The following is a 6,000-nucleotide window of genomic DNA, read 5'->3' on the forward strand; positions in this document are numbered from 1 at the left end:
AGATAGCTCTTTTGTCCCACCCCCCCCACACATGCGGAGACCTCAGCTGGCTTAACTGGTCCCACCAGAGACGAAACCTCTCTCATCGTCACTCAACGCCTAGGTTTACCTCCACTGTACTCTCATCCTATCATACCCTTGTCTGTACATTATGCCTTGAATCTGTTCTTCCACATCCAGAAATCTGCTAATTTATTCTCTGTTCCAAACGCACTAGACGACCAGTTCTTATAGACTTTAGCCGTACCCTTATCCTACTCCTCCTCTGTTCTTCTGGTGAAGTAGAGGTTAACCCAGACCCTGTAGACCCTGGTACCACACCTATTCCCCAGGCACTATCATTTGTTGACTTCTGTAACCGTAAAATCTTGGTTTCATGCATGCTAACATCAGAAGCCTCCTCCCTAAGTTTGTTTTATTCACTGCTTTAGCACACTCCGCCAACCCTGATATCCTAGCCGTGTCTGAATCCTGGCTTAGGAAGGCCACCAAAAATTCTGAAATTTCCATCCCCAACTACAACATTTTCCGCCAAGATAGAACTGCCAAAGGGGGCGGGGTCGCAATCTACTGCAGAGATAGTCTGCAGAGTTCTGTGATGCTATCCAGGTCTGTGCCCAAACAGTTCGAGCTTCTACTTTTAAAAATCCACCTTTCCAGAGTAAGTCTCTCACTGTTGCCACTTGCTATAGACCTCCCTCAGCCCCTAGTTGTGCCCTGGACTCCATATGCGAATCGATTGCCCCCATTTATCTTCAGAGTTCGTACTGTCAGGTGACCTAAACTGGGATATGCTTAACACCCCGTCCATCCTACAATCTAAGCTAGATGCCGTCCATCTCACACAAATTATCAAGGAACCTACCAGGTACAACCCCAAATCCGTAAACACGGGCACCCTCATAGATATCATCCTGACCAACCTGCCCTCTAAATACACCTCTGCTGTCTTCAACCAGAATCTCTGCGATCACTGCCTCATTGCCTGCATCCGTAATGGGTCCCTACAACACTTCAGCGAGCAGGGCTTTCTAATCGACATGGCCCGGGTATCCTGGAAGGATATTGACCTCATACCGTCAGTAGAGGATGCCTGGTTATTCTTTAAAAGTGCTTTCCTCACCATCTTAAATAAGCATGCCCCATTGTAAAAATGTAGAACTAAGAACAAATATAGCCCATGGTTCACTCCAGACTTGACTGCCCTTGACCAGCACAAAAACATTCTGTGGCGTACTGCATTAGCATTGAATAGCCCCCGCGATATGCAACTTTTCAGGGAAGCAATATACACATACACTTTTTTTTAGGAACCAATATACACAGTCAGTTAGGAAAGCAAAGGCTATGTTTTTCAAACAGAAATTTGCATCTTGTAGCAAAAATTACCAAAAGTTTTGGGACACTGTAAAGTCCGTGGAGAATAAGAGCACCTCCTCCCAGCTGCCCACCACCGATAAATTCACGATAATCGAGAATTTCAATAAGCATTTGTCTGGCAATGCTTTCCACCTGGCTACCTCAACCCCGGCCAACAGCTCTGCATCTCCCGCAGCAACTTGCCCAAGCCCCCCCACCCCGCTTCTCCTTCACCCAAATCCAGATAGCTGATGTTCTGAAAGAGCTGAAAGATCTGGATCGCTACAAATCAGCTGGGCTCGACAACCTGGACCCTTTCTTTCTAAAATTATCTGCTGAAATTGTTGCAACCCATATTACTAGCCTATTCAACCTCTCTTTCATATCGTCTGAGATCCCTAAAGATTGGAAAGCTGCCGCAGTCATCCCCCTCTTCAAAGGTGGAGGCACTCTAGACCCAAACTGTTATAGACCTATTTCCATCCTGCCCTGCCTTTCTAAAGTCCTTGAAAGCCAAATTAACAAACAGATCACCGACCATTTCGAATCCCACCGTACCTTCTCTGCTATGCAATCTGGTTTCCTAGCTGGACATGGGTGCACCTCAGCCACGCTCAAGGTCCTAAACGATATAATAACTGCCATCGATAAAAGACAGTACTGTGCAGCCATCTTCATCAACCTGGCCAAGGCTTTCGACTCTGTCAACCACCGCATTCTTGTCGGCAGACTCAACAGCCTTGGTTTCTTAAATGACTGCCTCGCCTGGTTCACCAACTACTTCTCAGATAGAGTTCAGTGTGTCAAATCGGAGGGCCTGTTGTCCAGACCTCTGGCATTCTCTATGGAGGTGCCACAGGGTTCAATTGTCGGGCCGACTCTTTCCTCTGTATACATCAATGATGTCGCTCTTGCTGCTGGTGATTCTCTGATCCACCTCTACGCAGACGACACCATTCTGTATACTTCTGGCCCTTCTTTGGACACTGTGTTAACAAACCTCCAGACGATCTTCAATGCCATACAACACACCTTCTGTGGCCTTCAACTGCTCTTAAATGCAAGTAAAACTAAATGCATGCTCTTCAATCGATCGCTGCCCGCACCCGCCCGCCCAACTAGCATCACTACTCTGGACGGTTCTGATTTAGAATATGTGGACAACTACAAATACCTAGGTGTCTGGTTAGACTGTAAACTCTCCTTCCAGACTCACATTAAGTATCTCCAATCCAAAATTAAATCTAGAATCGGCTTCCTATTTCGCAACAAAGCCTCCTTCACTCATACTGCTAAACATACCCATGTAAAACTGACTATCCTACAGATCCTTGACTTTGGTGAAGTAATTTACAAAATAGCCTCCAATACTCTACTCAGTAAATTAGATGCAGTCTATCACAGTGCCATCCGTTTTGTCACCAAAGCCCCATATACTACCCACCACTGCGACCTGTATGCTCTCGTTGGCTGGCCCTCGCTTCATATTCGTCGCCAAATCCACTGGCTCCAGGTCATCTATAAGTCTTTGCTAGGTAAAGCCCCGCCTTATCTCAGTTCACTGGTCACCATTACAACACCCACCCATAGCACGCACTCCAGCAGGTATATTTCACTGGTCATCCCCAAAGCCAACTCCTCTTTGGCTGCCTTTTCTTCCAGTTCTCTGCTGCCAATGACTGGAACTAATTGCAGAAATCACTGAAGCTGGAGACTTATATCTCCCTCTCTATATCTCCCTCTCTCCCTCTTTCTAAGCATCAGCTTTCAGAGCAGCTTACCGATCACTGCACCTGTACACAGCCCATCTGTAAATAGCACACCCAACTACCGCATCCCCATATTGTTATTTATTTTTGCTCTTTTGCACCCCAGTGTCTCTACTTGCACATCATCTGCACATCTATCACTCCTGTGTCAATCCTAAATTGTAATTATTTCACCACTATGGCCTATTTATTGCCTTACCTCCCTAATCTTACTACATTTGCATACACTGTACATAGACTTTTTCTATTGTGTTATTGACCGTACATTTGTTTATTCCATGTGTAACTGTTGTTTTTGTCGCACTGCTTTGCTTTATCTTGGCCAGGTCGCAGTTGTAAATGAGAACTTTTTCTCAACTGGCTTACCTGGTTAAATAAAGATGAAATAAAGAAAATTATCCTATAGGAGCCATCGCTTCAGTAAGCTGCCGCTGCATTAACTAACAGTCAGATGTACACTATGTACACCATTATACAGTATCAATGTCTAAGATACTATGTGGTTACATTAAAAACACATTTACTTACATTTACAGTTATGGGTCATCAATGTGACTGTTGTTATTGGATCTCCATATATACACTGCTCAAAAAAATAAAGGGAACACTAAAATAACACATCCTAGATCTGAATGAATTAAATATTCTTATTAAATACTTTTTTCTTTACATAGTTGAATGTGCTGACAACAAAATCACACACAAATTATCAATGGAAATCAAATTTATCAACCCATGGAGGTCTGGATTTGGAGTCACACTCAAAATTAAAGTGGAAAACCACACTACAGGCTGATCCAACTTTGATGTAATGTCCTTAAAATAAGTCAAAATGAGGCTCAGTAGTGTGTGTGGCCTCCACGTGCCTGTATGACCTCCCTACAACGCCTGGGCATGCTCCTGATGAGGTGGCGGATGGTCTCCTGAGGGATCTCCTCCCAGACCTGGACTAAAGCATCCGCCAACTCCTGGACAGTCTGTGGTGCAACGTGGCGTTGGTGGATGGAGCGAGACATGATGTCCCAGATGTGCTCAATTGGATTCAGGTCTGGGGAACGGGCGGGCCAGTCCATAGCATCAATGCCTTCCTCTTGCAGGAACTGCTGACACACTCCAGCCACATGAGGTCTAGCATTGTCTTGCATTAGGAGGAACCCAGGGCCAACCGCACCAACATATGGTCTCACAAGGGGTCTGAGGATCTCATCTCGGTACCTAATGGCAGTCAGGCTACCTCTGGCGAGCCCATGGAGGGCTGTGCGGCCCCCCAAAGAAATGCCACCCCACACCATGACTGACCCACCGCCAAACCGGTCATGCTGGAGGATGTTGCAGGCAGCAGAACGTTCTCCATGGCGTCTCCAGACTCTATCACGTCTGTCACATGTGCTCAGTGTGAACCTGCTTTCATCTGTGAAGAGCACAGGGCGACAGTGGCGAATTTGCCAATCTTTGTGTTCTCTGGAAAATGCCAAACGTCCTGCACGGTGTTGGGCTGTAAGCACAACCCCCACCTGTGGACGTCGGGCCCTCATACCACCCTCATGGAGTCTGTTTCTGACCGTTTGAGCAGACACATGCACATTTGTGGCCTGCTGAAGGTCATTTTGCAGGGCTCTGGCAGTGCTCCTCCTGCTCCTCCTTGCACAAAGGCAGAGGTAGCGGTCCTGCTGCTGGGTTGTTGCCCTCCTACGGCCTCCTCCACGTCTCCTGATGTACTGGCCTGTCTCCTGGTAGCGCCTCCATGCTCTGGACACTACGCTGACAGACACAGCAAACCTTCTTGCCACAGCTCACATTGATGTGCCATCCTGGATGAGCTGCACTACCTGAGCCACTTGTGTGGGTTGTAGACTCCGTCTCATGCTACCACTAGAGTGAAAGCACCGCCAGCATTCAAAAGTGACCAAAACATCAGCCAGGAAGCATAGGAACTGAGAAGTGGTCTGTGGTCACCACCTGCAGAACCACTCCTTTATTGGGGGTGTCTTGCTAATTGCCTATAATTTCCACCTGTTGTCTATTCCATTTGCACAACAGCATGTGAAATTTATTGTCAATCAGTGTTGCTTCCTAAGTGGACAGTTTGATTTCACAGAAGTGTGATTGACTTGGAGTTACATTGTGTTGTTTAAGTGTTCCCTTTATTTTTTTGAGCAGTGTATTTTTTAAAACATGTAATGTGAATTTTGTATAGGCTACATGTTTTTTAATTTTGCACTGGCTACAGAATGCATTTCGCTACTGGAACAATAAAGTCTGATTTGAATTGAACTAGAAGCAGAGGATTGGTGACTTCAGCCTAAGCACTCTGCAGAGAGAGGGAGAGGTGGAGAGAGAGGGGAAGGGAGAGGAGCACAGAGAGAGAGAGAGTAAATAACGGGAAGGAGTGGAGTCACTGTTGACCTCTGAGAGGTAGACTAAAATGTATTTCCATTCAACATCATATTTTTCCCAACCTCTAACCCTTACCCTAACCTTCATCCTAATCCAAACCCTAAACCTAACTACTAACCCTACTTCTAACCCTAATTGTACCCTTTCCCTAAACCTAACCACTAAGCTTAAAATAGCCTTTGTCCTCATGGAGACATGGGAAATGTCCTCACGTGGGATAATTTTCTTTGTTTTACTATCCTTGTGAGGACTTTTGGGGATTATAGCCACACCAAAATGATAGAAGAACCAACCAACGCACACACACCACCCAGAGAGAGTGAAATGTTTACCCAGGTTTACTCCTCCCCCAAATCGGTGCAACTGTAGGTTTTGTGTCAGGGCTATTTTAGACAAACAGCCGCTGAGTTGACACGACTTTAATGTGGGGGAAAGGGTGTGTATGTGTTGGGGGGTTCCACAGAGGTCATTATAT

At 46.0% G+C, this 6,000-nt stretch overlaps 1 protein-coding gene across 2 annotated transcripts in view; it reads left to right on the forward strand.

Moving 5' to 3' along the window:
• Positions 1-6,000, forward strand: part of LOC120064479 (Krueppel-like factor 12) — a 161,527-nt gene that overhangs the window by 28,840 nt on the left and 126,687 nt on the right. Inside the window, exon 1 of one of the 2 annotated variants that reach the window (XM_039015084.1) lies at positions 5,426-6,000. This exon is cut by the window's right edge and continues 35 nt beyond it. The exons of the other annotated variant lie outside the window; for it this stretch is intronic. The gene's annotated coding sequence lies outside the window, so the exon portion shown is untranslated. Of the gene's footprint in view, positions 1-5,425 lie in introns of those variants that run through there. 2 annotated transcript variants of the gene reach the window in all.

The sequence above is a fragment of the Salvelinus namaycush genome, chromosome 19 (assembly GCF_016432855.1).
Source record: "Salvelinus namaycush isolate Seneca chromosome 19, SaNama_1.0, whole genome shotgun sequence".
NCBI lineage: Eukaryota > Metazoa > Chordata > Actinopteri > Salmoniformes > Salmonidae > Salvelinus > Salvelinus namaycush.